Below are 19,350 nucleotides of genomic sequence, written 5' to 3' on the forward strand. Positions count from 1 at the left end.
CAGGTAACTAGCCTGTGTTAGACTGTACTCTAATAAACAGGTAACTAGCCTGTGTTAAACTGTATTCTAATAAACAGGTAACTAGCCTGTGTTAAACTGCATTCTAATAAACAGGTAACTAGCCTGTGTTAAACTGTATTCTAATAAACAGGTAACTAGCCTGTGTTAAACTGTGTTAAACTGTGTTCTAATAAACAGGTAACTAGCCTGTGTTAAACTGTATTCTAATAAACAGGTAACTAGCCTGTGTTAGACTGTATTCTAATAAACAGGTAACTAGCCTGTGTTAAACTGTATTCTAATAAACAGGTAACTAGCCTGTGTTAGACTGTATTCTAATAAACAGGTACCTAGCCTGTGTTAAACTGTATTCCCCTAATAAACAGGTAACTAGCCTGTGTTAGACTGTATTCTAATAAACAGGTAACTAGCCTGTGTTAAACTGTATTCTAATAAACAGGTAACTAGCCTGTGTTAAACTGTACTCTAATAAACAGGTAACTAGCCTGTGTTAAACTGTATTCTAATAAACAGGTAACTAGCCTGTGTTAAACTGTATTCTAATAAACAGGTAACTAGCCTGTGTTAAACTGTATTCTAATAAACAGGTAACTAGCCTGTGTTAAACTGTATTCTAATAAACAGGTAACTAGCCTGTGTTATACTGTATTCTAATAAACAGGTAACTAGCCTGTGTTAAACTGTATTCTAATAAACAGGTAACTAGCCTGTGTTAAACGGTACTCTAATAAACAGGTAACTAGCCTGTGTTAAACTGTATTCTAATAAACAGGTAACTAGCCTGTGTTAAACTGTATTCTAATAAACAGGTAACTAGCCTGTGTTAAACTGTATTCCCTAATAAACAGGTAACTAGCCTGTGTTAAACTGTATTCTAATAAACAGGTAACTAGCCTGTGTTAAACTGCATTCTAATGAACAGGTAACTAGCCTGTGTTAGACTGTACTCTAATAAACAGGTAACTAGCCTGTGTTAAACGGTACTCTAATAAACAGGTAACTAGCCTGTGTTAAACGGTACTCTAATAAACAGGTAACTAGCCTGTGTTAAACTGTATTCTAATAAACAGGTAACTAGCCTGTGTTAAACTGTATTCTCCTAATAAACAGGTAACTAGCCTATGTTAAAATATATTCTAATAAACAGGTAACTAGCCTGTGTTAAACTGTATTCTAATAAACAGGTAACTAGCCTGTGTTAAACTGTATTCTAATAAACAGGTAACTAGCCTGTGTTAAACTGTATGCCCCTAATAAACAGGTAACTAGCCTGTGTTAAACTGTATTCTAATAAACAGGTAACTAGCCTGTGTTAAACTGTATTCTAATAAACAGGTAACTAGCCTGTGTTAAACTGTATGCCCCTAATAAACAGGTAACTAGCCTGTGTTAAACTGCATTCTAATAAACAGGTAACTAGCCTGTGTTAAACTGTATTCTAATAAACAGGTAACTAACCTGTGTTAAACTGTATTCTAATAAACAGGTAACTAGCCTGTGTTAAACTGTATTCTAATAAACAGGTAACTAGCCTGTGTTAAACTGTATTCTAATAAACAGGTAACTAGCCTGTGTTAAACTGTATTCTAATAAACAGGTAACTAGCCTGTGTTAAACTGTATTCTAATAAACAGGTAACTAGCCTGTGTTAAACTGTATTCTAATAAACAGGTAACTAGCCTGTGTTAAACTGTATTCTCCTAATAAACAGGTAACTAGCCTGTGTTAAACTGTACTCTAATAAACAGGTAACTAGCCTGTGTTAGACTGTATTCTAATAAACAGGTAACTAGCCTGTGTTATACTGTATTCCCCTAATAAACAGGTAACTAGCCTGTGTTAAACTGTATTCTAATAAACAGGTAACTAGCCTGTGTTAAACTGTATTCTAATAAACAGGTAACTAGCCTGTGTTAGACTGTATTCTAATAAACAGGTAACTAGCCTGTGTTACTGTGTTCTAATAAACAGGTAACTAGCCTGTGTTAAACTGTATTCTAATAAACAGGTAAGTAGCCTGTGTTAAACTGTACTCTAATAAACAGGTAACTAGCCTGTGTTAAACTGTATTCTAATAAACAGGTAACTAGCCTGTGTTAGACTGTGTTCTAATAAACAGGTAACTAGCCTGTGTTAAACTGTATTCTCCTAATAAACAGGTAAGTAGCCTGTGTTAAACTGTACTCTAATAAACAGGTAACTAGCCTGTGTTAAACTGTATTCTAATAAACAGGTAACTAGCCTGTGTTAAACTGTATTCTCCTAATAAACAGGTAACTAGCCTGTGTTAAACTGTATTCTAATAAACAGGTAACTAGCCTGTGTTAAACTGTATTCTCCTAATAAACAGGTAACTAGCCTGTGTTAAACTGTATTCTCCTAATAAACAGGTAAGTAGCCTGTGTTAAACTGTACTCTAATAAACAGGTAACTAGCCTGTGTTAAACTGTATTCTAATAAACAGGTAACTAGCCTGTGTTAAACTGTATTCTCCTAATAAACAGGTAACTAGCCTGTGTTAAACTGTATTCTAATAAACAGGTAACTAGCCTGTGTTAAACTGTATTCTAATAAACAGGTAACTAGCCTGTGTTAAACTGTATTCTAATAAACAGGTAACTAGCCTGTGTTAGACTGTATTCTAATAAACAGGTAACTAGCCTGTGTTAAACTGTATTCTAATAAACAGGTAACTAGCCTGTGTTAAACTGTATTCTAATAAACAGGTAACTAGCCTGTGTTAAACTGTATTCTAATAAACAGGTAACTAGCCTGTGTTAAACTGTATTCTAATAAACAGGTAACTAGCCTGTGTTAGACTGTATTCTAATAAACAGGTAACTAGCCTGTGTTAAACTGTATTCACCTAATAAACAGGTAACTAGCCTGTGTTAAACTGTATTCTAATAAACAGGTAACTAGCCTGTGTTAGACTGTATTCTAATAAACAGGTAACTAGCCTGTGTTAAACTGTATTCCCCTAATAAACAGGTAACTAGCCTGTGTTAAACTGTATTCTAATAAACAGGTAACTAGCCTGTGTTAAACTGTACTCTAATAAAGAGGTAATTAGCCTGTGTTGAACTGTATTCTGATAAACAGGTAACTAGCCTGTGTTAGACTGTATTCTAATAAACAGGTAACTAGCCTGTGTTAGACTGTATTCTAATAAACAGGTAACTAGCCTGTGTTAGACTGTACTCTAATAAACAGGTAACTAGCCTGTGTTAAACTGTACTCTAATAAAGAGGTAATTAGCCTGTGTTGAACTGTATTCACCTAATAAACAGGTAACTAGCCTGTGTTAAACTGTATTCACCTAATAAACAGGTAACTAGCCTGTGTTAAACTGTATTCCCCTAATAAACAGGTAACTAGCCTGTGTTAAACTGTATTCACCTAATAAACAGGTAACTAGCCTGTGTTAAACTGTATTCTAATAAACAGGTAACTAGCCTGTGTTAGACTGTATTCTAATAAACAGGTAACTAGCCTGTGTTAAACTGTATTCCCTAATAAACAGGTAACTAGCCTGTGTTAAACTGTATTCTAATAAACAGGTAACTAGCCTGTGTTAAACTGTACTCTAATAAAGAGGTAATTAGCCTGTGTTGAACTGTATTCTAATAAACAGGTAACTAGCCTGTGTTAGACTGTATTCTAATAAACAGGTAACTAGCCTGTGTTAGACTGTATTCTAATAAACAGGTAACTAGCCTGTGTTAGACTGTACTCTAATAAACAGGTAACTAGCCTGTGTTAGACTGCATTCTAATAAACAGGTAACTAGCCTGTGTTAAACTGTATTCTAATAAACAGGTAACTAGCCTGTGTTAAACTGTATTCTAATAAACAGGTAACTAGCCTGTGTTAAACTGTATTCTAATAAACAGGTAACTAGCCTGTGTTAAACTGTATTCTAATAAACAGGTAACTAGCCTGTGTTAGACTGTATTCTAATAAACAGGTAACTAGCCTGTGTTAAACTGTATTCCCCTAATAAACAGGTAACTAGCCTGTGTTAAACTGTATTCTAATAAACAGGTAACTAGCCTGTGTTAAACTGTACTCTAATAAAGAGGTAATTAGCCTGTGTTGAACTGTATTCTAATAAACAGGTAACTAGCCTGTGTTAGACTGTATTCTAATAAACAGGTAACTAGCCTGTGTTAGACTGTATTCTAATAAACAGGTAACTAGCCTGTGTTAGACTGTACTCTAATAAACAGGTAACTAGCCTGTGTTAGACTGCATTCTAATAAACAGGTAAGTAGCCTGTGTTAAACTGTATTCTAATAAACAGGTAACTAGCCTGTGTTAAACTGTATTCTAATAAACAGGTAACTAGCCTGTGTTAAACTGTACTCTAATAAACAGGTAACTAGCCTGTGTTAGACTGTACTCTAATAAACAGGTAACTAGCCTGTGTTAGACTGTACTCTAATAAACAGGTAACTAGCCTGTGTTAGACTATACTCTAATAAACAGGTAACTAGCCTGTGTTAAACTGTATTCTAATAAACAGGTAACTAGCCTGTGTTAAACTCTATTCTAATAAACAGGTAACTAGCCTGTGTTAAACTGTACTCTAATAAACAGGTAACTAGCCTGTGTTAGACTGTATTCTAATAAACAGGTAACTAGCCTGTGTTAAACTGTATTCTAATAAACAGGTAACTAGCCTGTGTTAGACTGTATTCTCCTAATAAACAGGTAACTAGCCTGTGTTAAACTGTATTCCCCTAATAAACAGGTAACTAGCCTGTGTTAAACTGTATTCTAATAAACAGGTAACTAGCCTGTGTTAGACTGTATTCTAATAAACAGGTAACTAACCTGTGTTAGACTGTATTCTAATAAACAGGTAACTAGCCTGTGTTAAACTGTATTCTAATAAACAGGTAACTAGCCTGTGTTAAACTGTATTCTAATAAACAGGTAACTAGACTGTGTTAAACTGTGTTCTAATAAACAGGTAACTAGCCTGTGTTAAACTGTATTCCCCTAATAAACAGGTAACTAGACTGTGTTAAACTGTGTTCCCCTAATAAACAGGTAACTAGACTGTGTTAAACTGTATTCTAATAAACAGGTAACTAGCCTGTGTTAAACTGTATTCTAATAAACAGGTAACTAGACTGTGTTAAACTGTATTCTAATAAACAGGTAACTAGCCTGTGTTGAACTGTATTCTAATAAACAGGTAACTAGCCTTTGTTAAACTGTATTCCCCTAATAAACAGGTAACTAGCCTGTGTTAAACTGTACTCTAATAAACAGGTAACTAGCCTGTGTTAAACTGTATTCTAATAAACAGGTAACTAGCCTGTGTTAAACTGTATTCCCCTAATAAACAGGTAACTAGACTGTGTTAAACTGTGTTCTAATAAACAGGTAACTAGCCTGTGTTAAACTGTATTCCCCTAATAAACAGGTAACTAGCCTGTGTTAAACTGTATTCTAATAAACAGGTAACTAGCCTGTGTTAAACTGTATTCTAATAAACAGGTAACTAGCCTGTGTTAAACTGTATTCCCCTAATAAACAGGTAACTAGCCTGTGTTAAACTGTATTCTAATAAACAGGTAACTAGCCTGTGTTAAACTGTATTCTAATAAACAGGTAACTAGCCTGTGTTAAACTGTATTCTAATAAACAGGTAACTAGCCTGTGTTAAACTGTATTCTAATAAACAGGTAACTAGCCTGTGTTAGACTGTATTCTAATAAACAGGTAACTAGCCTGTGTTAGACTGTATTCTAATAAACAGGTAACTAGCCTGTGTTAAACTGTATTCTAATAAACAGGTAACTAGCCTGTGTTAAACTGTATTCTAATAAACAGGTAACTAGCCTGTGTTAAACTGTATTCCCTAATAAACAGGTAACTAGCCTGTGTTAAACTGTATTCTAATAAACAGGTAACTAGCCTGTGTTAGACTGTATTCTAATAAACAGGTAACTAGCCTGTGTTAGACTGTATTCTAATAAACAGGTAACTAGCCTGTGTTAAACTGTATTCCCCTAATAAACAGGTAACTAGCCTGTGTTAGACTGTATTCTAATAAACAGGTAACTAGCCTGTGTTAAACTGTATTCTAATAAACAGGTAACTAGCCTGTGTTAAACTGTATTCTAATAAACAGATAACTAGACTGTGTTAAACTGTATTCTAATAAACAGGTAACTAACCTGTGTTAGACTGTATTCTAATAAACATGTAACTAGCCTGTGTTAAACTGTATTCTAATAAACAGGTAACTAGCCTGTGTTAGACTGTACTCTAATAAACAGGTAACTAGCCTGTGTTAGACTGTATTCCCCTAATAAACAGGTAACTAGCCTGTGTTAAACTGTATTCTAATAAACAGGTAACTAGCCTGTGTTAAACTGTACTCTAATAAACAGGTAACTAGCCTGTGTTAGACTGTACTCTAATAAACAGGTAACTAGCCTGTGTTAAACTGTATTCTAATAAACAGGTAACTAGCCTGTGTTAAACTGTATTCTAATAAACAGGTAACTAGCCTGTGTTAGACTGTACTCTAATAAACAGGTAACTAGCCTGTGTTAGACTGTATTCTAATAAACAGGTAACTAGCCTGTGTTAAACTGTATTCTAATAAACAGGTAACTAGCCTGTGTTAAACTGTACTCTAATAAACAGGTAACTAGCCTGTGTTAGACTGTACTCTAATAAACAGGTAACTAGCCTGTGTTAGACTGTACTCTAATAAACAGGTAACTAGCCTGTGTTAGACTGTACTCTAATAAACAGGTAACTAGCCTGTGTTAAACTGTATTCTAATAAACAGGTAACTAGCCTGTGTTAAACTGTATTCTAATAAACAGGTAACTAGCCTGTGTTAAACTGTATTCTAATAAACAGGTAACTAGCCTGTGTTAGACTGTATTCTAATAAACAGGTAACTAGCCTGTGTTAGACTGTATTCTAATAAACAGGTAACTAGCCTGTGTTAAACTGTATTCTAATAAACAGGTAACTAGCCTGTGTTAAACTGTATTCTAATAAACAGGTAACTAGCCTGTGTTAGACTGTATTCTAATAAACAGGTAACTAGCCTGTGTTAAACTGTATTCTAATAAACAGGTAACTAGCCTGTGTTAAACTGTATTCTAATAAACAGGTAACTAGCCTGTGTTAGACTGTATTCCCCTAATAAACAGGTAACTAGCCTGTGTTAAACTGTATTCTAATAAACAGGTAACTAGCCTGTGTTAAACTGTATTCTAATAAACAGGTAACTAGCCTGTGTTAAACTGTATTCTAATAAACAGGTAACTAGCCTGTGTTAAACTGTATTCTAATAAACAGGTAACTAGCCTGTGTTAAACTGTATTCTAATAAACAGGTAACTAGCCTGTGTTAGACTGTATTCTAATACACAGGTAACTAGCCTGTGTTAAACTGTACTCTCCTAATAAACAGGTAACTAGCCTGTGTTAAAATGTATTCTAATAAACAGGTAACTAGCCTGTGTTAAACTGTATTCCCCTAATAAACAGGTAACTAGCCTGTGTTAAACTGTATTCTAATAAACAGGTAACTAGCCTGTGTTAAACTGTATTCTAATAAACAGGTAACTAGCCTGTGTTAAACTGTACTCTAATAAACAGGTAACTAGCCTGTGTTAGACTGTATTCTAATAAACAGGTAACTAGCCTGTGTTAAACTGTATTCTAATAAACAGGTAACTAGCCTGTGTTAAACTGTACTCTAATAAACAGGTAACTAGCCTGTGTTAAACTGTATTCTAATAAACAGGTAACTAGCCTGTGTTAAACTGTATTCTAATAAACAGGTAACTAGCCTGTGTTAAACTGTATTCTAATAAACAGGTAACTAGCCTGTGTTAAACTGTATTCTAATAAACAGGTAACTAGCCTGTGTTAAACTGTATTCTAATAAACAGGTAACTAGCCTGTGTTAGACTGTATTCTAATAAACAGGTAACTAACCTGTGTTAGACTGTATTCTAATAAACAGGTAACTAGCCTGTGTTAAACTGTACTCTAATAAACAGGTAACTAGCCTGTGTTAAACTGTATTCTAATAAACAGGTAACTAACCTGTGTTAGACTGTACTCTAATAAACAGGTAACTAGCCTGTGTTTGACTGTACTCTAATAAACAGGTAACTAGCCTGTGTTAGACTGTATTCTAATAAACAGGTAACTAGCCTGTGTTAGACTGTATTCTAATAAACAGGTAACTAGCCTGTGTTAGACTGTACTCTAATAAACAGGTAACTAGCCTGTGTTAAACTGTATTCTAATAAACAGGTAACTAGCCTGTGTTAAACTGTACTCTAATAAACAGGTAACTAGCCTGTGTTAAACTGTATTCTAATAAACAGGTAACTAGCCTGTGTTAGACTGTGTTCTAATAAACAGGTAACTAGCCTGTGTTAGACTGTATTCTAATAAACAGGTAACTAGCCTGTGTTAGACTGTATTCTAATAAACAGGTAACTAGCCTGTGTTAAACTGTATTCTAATAAACAGGTAACTAGCCTGTGTTAAACTGTATTCTAATAAACAGGTAACTAGCCTGTGTTAGACTGTATTCTCCTAATAAACAGGTAACTAGCCTGTGTTAGACTGTATTCTAATAAACAGGTAACTAGCCTGTGTTAAACTGTATTCTAATAAACAGGTAACTAGCCTGTGTTAAACTGTATTCTAATAAACAGGTAACTAGCCTGTGTTAAACTGTACTCTAATAAACAGGTAACTAGCCTGTGTTAGACTGTACTCTAATAAACAGGTAACTAGCCTGTGTTAGACTGTACTCTAATAAACAGGTAACTAGCCTGTGTTAGACTGTACTCTAATAAACAGGTAACTAGCCTGTGTTAAACTGTATTCTAATAAACAGGTAACTAGCCTGTGTTAAACTGTATTCTAATAAACAGGTAACTAGCCTGTGTTAAACTGTACTCTAATAAACAGGTAACTAGCCTGTGTTAAACTGTACTCTAATAAACAGGTAATTAGCCTGTGTTAAACTGTATTCTAATAAACAGGTAACTAGCCTGTGTTAGACTGTATTCTAATAAACAGGTAACTAGCCTGTGTTAAACTGTACTCTAATAAACAGGTAACTAGCCTGTGTTAAACTGTATTCTAATATAGAGGTAACTAGCCTGTGTTAGACTGTATTCTAATAAACAAATAACTAGCCTGTGTTAAACTGTATTCCTCTAATAAACAGGTAACTAGCCTGTGTTAAACTGTACTCTAATAAACAGGTAACTAGCCTGTGTTAGACTGTATTCTAATAAACAGGTAACTAGCCTGTGTTAAAATGTATTCTAATAAACAGGTAACTAGCCTGTGTTAAACTGTATTCCCCTAATAAACAGGTAACTAGCCTGTGTTAAACTGTATTCTAATAAACAGGTAACTAGCCTGTGTTAAACTGTATTCTAATAAACAGGTAACTAGCCTGTGTTAGACTGTATTCTAATAAACAGGTAACTAACCTGTGTTAGACTGTATTCTAATAAACAGGTAACTAGCCTGTGTTAAACTGTACTCTAATAAACAGGTAACTAGCCTGTGTTAAACTGTATTCCTCTAATAAACAGGTAACTAGCCTGTGTTAAACTGTATTCTAATAAACAGGTAACTAGCCTGTGTTAAACTGTATTCTAATAAACAGGTAACTAGCCTGTGTTAAACTGTATTCTAATAAACAGGTAACTAGCCTGTGTTAAACTGCATTCTAATAAACAGGTAACTAGCCTGTGTTAGACTGTATTCTAATAAACAGGTAACTAGCCTGTGTTAGACTGTATTCTAATAAACAGGTAACTAGCCTGTGTTAAACTGTATTCTAATAAACAGGTAACTAGCCTGTGTTAAACTGTATTCCCCTAATAAACAGGTAACTAGCCTGTGTTAAACTGTATTCTAATAAACAGGTAACTAGCCTGTGTTAAACTGTATTCTAATAAACAGGTAACTAGCCTGTGTTAAACTGTATTCTAATAAACAGGTAACTAGCCTGTGTTAAACTGTACTCTAATAAACAGGTAACTAGCCTGTGTTAAACTGCTTTCCCCTAATAAACAGGTAACTAGCCTGTGTTAGACTGTACTCTAATAAACAGGTAACTAGCCTGTGTTAGACTGCATTCCCCTAATAAACAGGTAACTAGCCTGTGTTAAACTGTATTCTAATAAACAGGTAACTAGCCTGTGTTAGACTGTACTCTAATAAACAGGTAACTAGCCTGTGTTAAACTGTATTCTAATAAACAGGTAACTAGCCTGTGTTAAACTGTATTCTAATAAACAGGTAACTAGCCTGTGTTAAACTGTATTCTAATAAACAGGTAACTAGCCTGTGTTAAACTGTACTCTAATAAACAGGTAACTAGCCTGTGTTAAACTGTATTCTAATAAACAGGTAACTAGCCTGTGTTAAACTGTAACTCTAATAAACAGGTAACTAGCCTGTGTTAAACTGTATTCTAATAAACAGGTAACTAGCCTGTGTTAAACTGTATTCTAATAAACAGGTAACTAGCCTGTGTTAAACTGTATTCTAATAAACAGGTAACTAGCCTGTGTTAAACTGTATTCTAATAAACAGGTAACTAGCCTGTGTTAAACTGTATTCTAATAAACAGGTAACTAGCCTGTGTTAAACTGTACTCTAATTAACAGGTAACTAGCCTGTGTTAAACTGTATTCCCCTAATAAACAGGTAACTAGCCTGTGTTAAACTGTATTCTAATAAACAGGTAACTAGCCTGTGTTAATCTGTATTCTAATAAACAGGTAACTAGCCTGTGTTAATCTGTATTCTAATAAACAGGTAACTAGCCTGTGTTAAACTGTATTCTAATAAACAGGTAACTAGCCTGTGTTAAACTGTACTCTAATAAACAGGTAACTAGCCTGTGTTAATCTGTATTCTGATAAACAGGTAACTAGCCTGTGTTAAACTGTATTCTAATAAACAGGTAACTAGCCTGTGTTAAACTGTACTCTAATAAACAGGTAACTAGCCTGTGTTAAACTGTATTCTAATAAACAGGTAACTAGCCTGTGTTAAACTGTACTCTAATAAACAGGTAACTAGCCTGTGTTAAACTGTATTCTAATAAACAGGTAACTAGCCTGTGTTAAACTGTATTCTAATAAACAGGTAACTAGCCTGTGTTAAACTGTATTCTAATAAACAGGTAACTAGCCTGTGTTAATCTGTATTCTAATAAACAGGTAACTAGCCTGTGTTAAACTGTATTCTAATAAACAGGTAACTAGCCTGTGTTAAACTGTATTCTAATAAACAGGTAACTAGCCTGTGTTAAACTGTATTCTAATAAACAGGTAACTAGCCTGTGTTAAACTGTATTCTAATAAACAGGTAACTAGCCTGTGTTAGACTGTATTCTAATAAACAGGTAACTAGCCTGTGTTAAACTGTATTCTAATAAACAGGTAACTAGCCTGTGTTAGACTGTATTCTCCTAATAAACAGGTAACTAGCCTGTGTTAAACTGTATTCTAATAAACAGGTAACTAGCCTGTGTTAAACTGTATTCTCCTAATAAACAGGTAACTAGCCTGTGTTAAACTGTATTCTAATAAACAGGTAACTAGCCTGTGTTAGACTGTATTCTAATAAACAGGTAACTAACCTGTGTTAAACTGTATTCTCCTAATAAACAGGTAACTAGCCTGTGTTAGACTGTACTCTAATAAACAGGTAACTAGCCTGTGTTAAACTGTATTCCCCTAATAAACAGGTAACTAGCCTGTGTTAAACTGTATTCTAATAAACAGGTAACTAGCCTGTGTTAAACTGTATTCCCCTAATAAACAGGTAACTAGCCTGTGTTAAACTGTATTCTCCTAATAAACAGGTAACTAGCCTGTGTTAAACTGTATTCTAATAAACAGGTAACTAGCCTGTGTTAAACTGTATTCTAATAAACAGGTAACTAGCCTGTGTTAAACTGTATTCCCCTAATAAACAGGTAACTAGCCTGTGTTAAACTGTACTCTAATAAACAGGTAACTAGCCTGTGTTAAACTGTACTCTAATAAACAGGTAACTAGCCTGTGTTAAACGGTTTTCTAATAAACAGGTAACTAGCCTGTGTTAAACTGTATTCTAATAAACAGGTAACTAGCCTGTGTTAAACTGTATTCTAATAAACAGGTAACTAGCCTGTGTTAGACTGTACTCTAATAAACAGGTAACTAGCCTGTGTTAGACTGTACTCTAATAAACAGGTAACTAGCCTGTGTTAAACTGTATTCTAATAAACAGGTAACTAGCCTGTGTTAAACTGTACTCTAATAAACAGGTAACTAGCCTGTGTTAGACTGTTTCTAATAAACAGGTAACTAGCCTGTGTTGACTGTACTCTAATAAACAGGTAACTAGCCTGTGTTAGACTGTACTCTAATAAACAGGTAACTAGCCTGTGTTAAACTGTATTCTAATAAACAGGTAACTAGCCTGTGTTAAACTGTATTCTAATAAACAGGTAACTAGCCTGTGTTAAACTGTACTCTAATAAACAGGTAACTAGCCTGTGTTAAACTGTATTCTAATAAACAGGTAACTAGCCTGTGTTAGACTGTATTCTAATAAACAGGTAACTAGCCTGTGTTAAACTGTATTCTAATAAACAGGTAACTAGCCTGTGTTAAACTGTATTCTAATAAACAGGTAACTAGCCTGTGTTAAACTGTATTCTAATAAACAGGTAACTAGCCTGTGTTAAACTGTATTCTAATAAACAGGTAACTAGCCTGTGTTAAACTGTATTCCCCTAATAAACAGGTAACTAGCCTGTGTTAGACTGTATTCCCCTAATAAACAGGTAACTAGCCTGTGTTAAACTGTATTCTAATAAACAGGTAACTAGCCTGTGTTAAACTGTATTCTAATAAACAGGTAACTAGCCTGTGTTAAACTGTATTCTAATAAACAGGTAACTAGCCTGTGTTAAACTGTATTCTAATAAACAGGTAACTAGCCTGTGTTAAACTGTACTCTAATAAACAGGTAACTAGCCTGTGTTAGACTGTACTCTAATAAACAGGTAACTAGCCTGTGTTAAACTGTACTCTAATAAACAGGTAACTAGCCTGTGTTAAACTGTATTCTAATAAACAGGTAACTAGCCTGTGTTAAACTGTATTCTAATAAACAGGTAACTAGCCTGTGTTAAACTAATGTAACTAGCCTGTGTTAAACTGTACTCTAATAAACAGGTAACTAGCCTGTGTTAAACTGTATTCTAATAAACAGGTAACTAGCCTGTGTTAGACTGTATTCTAATAAACAGGTAACTAGCCTGTGTTAAACTGTATTCTAATAAACAGGTAACTAGCCTGTGTTAAACTGTATTCTAATAAACAGGTAACTAGCCTGTGTTAACTGTACTGTAACTAGCCTGTGTTAAACTGTATTCTAATAAACAGGTAACTAGCCTGTGTTAAACTGTATTCTAATAAACAGGTAACTAGCCTGTGTTAAACTGTATTCTAATAAACAGGTAACTAGCCTGTGTTAAACTGTATTCCCCTAATAAACAGGTAACTAGCCTGTGTTAAACTGTATTCTAATAAACAGGTAACTAGCCTGTGTTAGACTGTATTCCCCTAATAAACAGGTAACTAGCCTGTGTTAAACTGTATTCCCCTAATAAACAGGTAACTAGCCTGTGTTAAACTGTACTCTAATAAACAGGTAACTAGCCTGTGTTAAACTGTACTCTAATAAACAGGTAACTAGCCTGTGTTAAACTGTATTCTAATAAACAGGTAACTAGCCTGTGTTAAACTGTATTCTAATAAACAGGTAACTAGCCTGTGTTAAACTGTATTCTAATAAACAGGTAACTAGCCTGTGTTAGACTGTATTCCCCTAATAAACAGGTAACTAGCCTGTGTTAAACTGTATTCTAATAAACAGGTAACTAGCCTGTGTTAAACTGTACTCTAATAAACAGGTAACTAGCCTGTGTTAGACTGTACTCTAATAAACAGGTAACTAGCCTGTGTTAGACTGTACTCTAATAAACAGGTAACTAGCCTGTGTTAGACTGTATTCTAATAAACAGGTAACTAGCCTGTGTTAGACTGTATTCTAATAAACAGGTAATAACCAAATAACTAGCCTGTGTTAGACTGTATTCTAATAAACAGGTAACTAGCCTGTGTTAAACTGTATTCTAATAAACAGGTAACTAGCCTGTGTTAGACTGTGTTCTAATAAACAGGTAACTAGCCTGTGTTAGACTGTACTCTAATAAACAGGTAACTAGCCTGTGTTAAACTGTGTTCTAATAAACAGGTAACTAGCCTGTGTTAGACTGTACTCTAATAAACAGGTAACTAGCCTGTGTTAGACTGTACTCTAATAAACAGGTAACTAGCCTGTGTTAGACTGTACTCTAATAAACAGGTAACTAGCCTGTGTTAGACTGTATTCTAATAAACAGGTAACTAGCCTGTGTTAGACTGTATTCTAATAAACAGGTAACTAGCCTGTGTTAAACGGTATTCTAATAAACAGGTAACTAGCCTGTGTTGAACTGTATTCCCCTAATAAACAGGTAACTAGCCTGTGTTAAACTGTATTCTAATAAACAGGTAACTAGCCTGTGTTGAACTGTATTCTAATAAACAGGTAACTAGCCTGTGTTAAACTGTATTCTAATAAACAGGTAACTAGCCTGTGTTAAACTGTATTCTAATAAACAGGTAACTAGCCTGTGTTAAACTGTATTCTCCTAATAAACAGGTAACTAGCCTGTGTTAGACTGTATTCTCCTAATAAACAGGTAACTAGCCTGTGTTAAACTGTATTCTAATAAACAGGTAACTAACCTGTGTTAGACTGTATTCTCCTAATAAACAGGTAACTAGCCTGTGTTAAACTGTATTCTAATAAACAGGTAACTAGCCTGTGTTAAACTGTATTCTAATAAACAGGTAACTAGCCTGTGTTAAACTGTATTCTCCTAATAAACAGGTAACTAGCCTGTGTTAAACTGTATTCTAATAAACAGGTAACTAGCCTGTGTTAAACTGTATACTCCTAATGAACAGGTAACTAGCCTGTGTTAAACTGTATTCTAATAAACAGGTAACTAGCCTGTGTTAAACTGTATTCTAATAAACAGGTAACTAGCCTGTGTTAAACTGTATTCTAATAAACAGGTAACTAGCCTGTGTTAAACTGTATTCTAATAAACAGGTAACTAGCCTGTGTTAAACTGTATTCTAATAAACAGGTAACTAGCCTGTGTTAGACTGTACTCTAATAAACAGGTAACTAGCCTGTGTTAAACTGTATTCTAATAAACAGGTAACTAGCCTGTGTTAAACTGTATTCCCCTAATAAACAGGTAACTAGCCTGTGTTAAACTGTATTCTAATAAACAGGTAACTAGCCTGTGTTAAACTGTATTCTAATAAACAGGTAACTAGCCTGTGTTAAACTGTATTCTAATAAACAGGTAACTAGCCTGTGTTAAACTGTATTCTAATAAACAGGTAACTAGCCTGTGTTAGACTGTATTCTAATAAACAGGTAACTAGCCTGTGTTAAACTGTATTCTAATAAACAGGTAACTAGCCTGTGTTAAACTGTATTCTAATAAACAGGTATATCCCATTTAGCAGCCTGTGACTTAAGTCGGCTGGGGCCACTACTGTATTTTACATATGGGTGGTCCTAGCGGGAAACGAACCCACACGCTTGGCGTTAATGCTCTACCGACTGAGCCAACAGAACCTGTGTTAAACGGTACTCTAATAAACAGGTAACTAGCCTGTGTTAAACTGTATTCTAATAAACAGGTAACTAGCCTGTGTTAAACTGTATTCTAATAAACAGGTAACTAGCCTGTGTTAGACTGTATTCTAATAAACAGGTAACTAGCCTGTGTTAAACTGTATTCTAATAAACAGGTAACTAGCCTGTGTTAGACTGTATTCCCCTAATAAACAGGTAACTAGCCTGTGTTAAACTGTATTCTAATAAACAGGTAACTAGCCTGTGTTAATCTGTATTCTAATAAACAGGTAACTAGCCTGTGTTAAACTGTATTCCCCTCATAAACAGGTAACTAGCCTGTGTTAGACTGTATTCTAATAAACAGGTAACTAGCCTGTGTTAAACTGTACTCTAATAAACAGGTAACTAGCCTGTGTTAGACTGTATTCCCCTAATAAACAGGTAACTAGCCTGTGTTAAACTGTATTCTAATAAACAGGTAACTAGCCTGTGTTAGACTGTATTCTAATAAACAGGTAACTAGCCTGTGTTAAACTGTATTCTAATAAACAGGTAACTAGCCTGTGTTAAACTGTATTCTAATAAACAGGTAACTAGCCTGTGTTAAACTGTATTCTAATAAACAGGTAACTAGCCTGTGTTAGACTGTACTCTAATAAACAGGTAACTAGCCTGTGTTAGACTGTATTCTAATAAACAGGTAACTAGCCTGTGTTAAACTGTATTCTAATAAACAGGTAACTAGCCTGTGTTAAACTGTATTCTAATAAACAGGTAACTAGCCTGTGTTAAACTGTATTCTAATAAACAGGTAACTAGCCTGTGTTAAACTGTACTCTAATAAACAGGTAACTAGCCTGTGTTAGACTGTACTCTAATAAACAGGTAACTAGCCTGTGTTCGACTGTATTCTAATAAACAGGTAACTAGCCTGTGTTAGACTGTACTCTAATAAACAGGTAACTAGCCTGTGTTAGACTGTACTCTAATAAACAGGCAACTAGCCTGTGTTAAACTGTATTCTAATAAACAGGTAACTAGCCTGTGTTAGACTGTATTCTAGCCTAGGTAACTAGCCTGTGTTAGACTGTATTCTAATAGGTAACTAGCCTGTGTTAGACTGTACTCTAATAAACAGGTAACTAGCCTGTGTTAGACTGTATTCTAATAAACAGGTAACTAGCCTGTGTTAGACTGTACTCTAATAAACAGGTAACTAGCCTGTGTTAGACTGTACTCTAATAAACAGGTAACTAGCCTGTGTTAGACTGTATTCTAATAAACAGGTAACTAGCCTGTGTTAGACTGTACTCTAATAACCAAATAACTAGCCTGTGTTAAACGGTATTCTAATAAACAGGTAACTAACCTGTGTTAGACTGTATTCTAATAAACAGGTAACTAACCTGTGTTAGACTGTACTCTAATAAACAGGTAACTAGCCTGTGTTAAACTGTACTCTAATAAACAGGTAACTAGCCTGTGTTAAACTGTATTCTAATAAACAGGTAACTAGCCTGTGTTAAACTGTACTCTAATAAACAGGTAACTAGCCTGTGTTAGACTGTATTCTAATAAACAGGTAACTAGCCTGTGTTAAACTGTATTCTAATAAACAGGTAACTAGCCTGTGTTAAACTGTATTCTAATAAACAGGTAACTAGCCTGTGTTAAACTGTATTCTAATAAACAGGTAACTAGCCTGTGCCTAAACAGGTAACTAGCCTGTGTTAAACTGTATTCTAATAAACAGGTAACTAGCCTGTGTTAAACTGTATTCTAATAAACAGGTAACTAGCCTGTGTTAGACTGTACTCTAATAAACAGGTAACTAGCCTGTGTTAGACTGTGTGGTGTGAAGGCACACACATGAAACATGTCTAATACTTTGACTAAACACCGAGACATCAGACTGAAAGGCACAGACTTTTCCACAGATTCCTTCACTTGAAGAACACAAATCACAGATGAATCCTCACTCCTCTGCTTTTGGTCATGTGACATTTAAAGGGCCAATCAAACAAGTCCTTGGATCTTGGCCGCTGTCCAGTCTATGTGTATATCCCAAATGGCACCTTATTCTCTATATAGTGCACTACTTTTGACCAGAGCCCTATTCCCTACTGATGTCGGACTTTAATTTGATCGCTCTTTTGTTGCTGAGATGAGCTTTGTGATTTCCATAAATTCACTGAAAACCCGCACTAACACAGTTACATTAACCGTATTGCACTTTTCATGTAGCCTACTCTTGTCCAGCTAATAGAATAACAACCAATCTAGCAACATTATGGACTAAACATTAAAAATCCTGTTGCTGCAGGATTATTTTGCTGTGACAATACTGGTCAAATTAAGATCCTACATCTGTACATCGTGCAGTACTTATGACCAGGGCCCAGGACTAGTAGTACACTATACAGGGGAAAAGGGTGCCATTTGGCTGACTTGGCTGTAGTGTGGTCGCCCTGCACTCACTTGGAGCTGGAGCTGGGCCCCCCCTCGGCTGACAGGAGTTACCGTGGTAACAGTGAGAAGGGAAGGGGAGAATCTGCTCGTAATGTTTATGTGTCCCGTTTCACGCAGTGCCGCCTCATCGCCTCCTCGTCAATGTGACATTTTCAACACAGCACTGACACATCTGGAGCGCACTGAGCCGGGCTGCGTTCCAAACAGCACCCTATTCCACTTACAGTGCACTCCTTTTGACCAGGGCCAATAGGAGAATAGGGTGTCAGGGCAGAAGTATCAAGTACACTCTCAGAGTTAGTAGTGACTGGAGGAAACCTGGAGATCCTCAAGGAATGATTTCTAGTCAGCGGTTGCGCCTTCGGTTACCGTGGTAACAGCCATGTATAGCAACGTAGTGGGGGCGTGGCTTAGTAGGGGCGTGGCATTAAGATATATATATTATTTTTGGGCCAACCGTTAAGAGTACATGTCATTCCTGTTCATCTGTTCTGTTGTAATTGTCGTCACATGGTAAGGCTGAACACAGTTTTGGTCGATGAGTTCCTCACGAACTTAAAGCAAATCCCAAAGATGGAAGGGTTACCATTTTTATTTCTGTAGGTAATCAGCAATGTTAATATTATTCTTTTAGAAATGTATAATAGGGGTTTAAATTTGCAGCGAACATACTCAACATGACGAACGAGGATGACGTTTACGTTAACGGGTGGTGACGTTAAGTTTCATACCGGAGCTCTGAGACATACAGTGGGGCAAAAAACTATTTAGTCAGCCACCAAGTGTGCAAGTTCTCCCACTTAAAACGATGAGAGAGGCCTGTAATTTTCATCATAGGTACACTAGGTCCAGGAAATCACATTGTAGGATTTTTTATTAATTTATTTGCAAATGATGGTGGAAAATAAGTATTTGGTCACCTACAAACAAGCAAGATTTCTGGCTCTCACAGACCTGTAACTTCTTCTTTAAGAGGCTCCTCTGTCCTCCACTCGTTACCTGTATTAATGGCACCAGCTTGAACTTGTTATCAGTATAAAAGACACCTGTCCACAACCTCAAACAG

Source organism: Oncorhynchus masou, chromosome 2, assembly GCF_036934945.1.
Source record: "Oncorhynchus masou masou isolate Uvic2021 chromosome 2, UVic_Omas_1.1, whole genome shotgun sequence".
Lineage (NCBI taxonomy): Eukaryota > Metazoa > Chordata > Actinopteri > Salmoniformes > Salmonidae > Oncorhynchus > Oncorhynchus masou.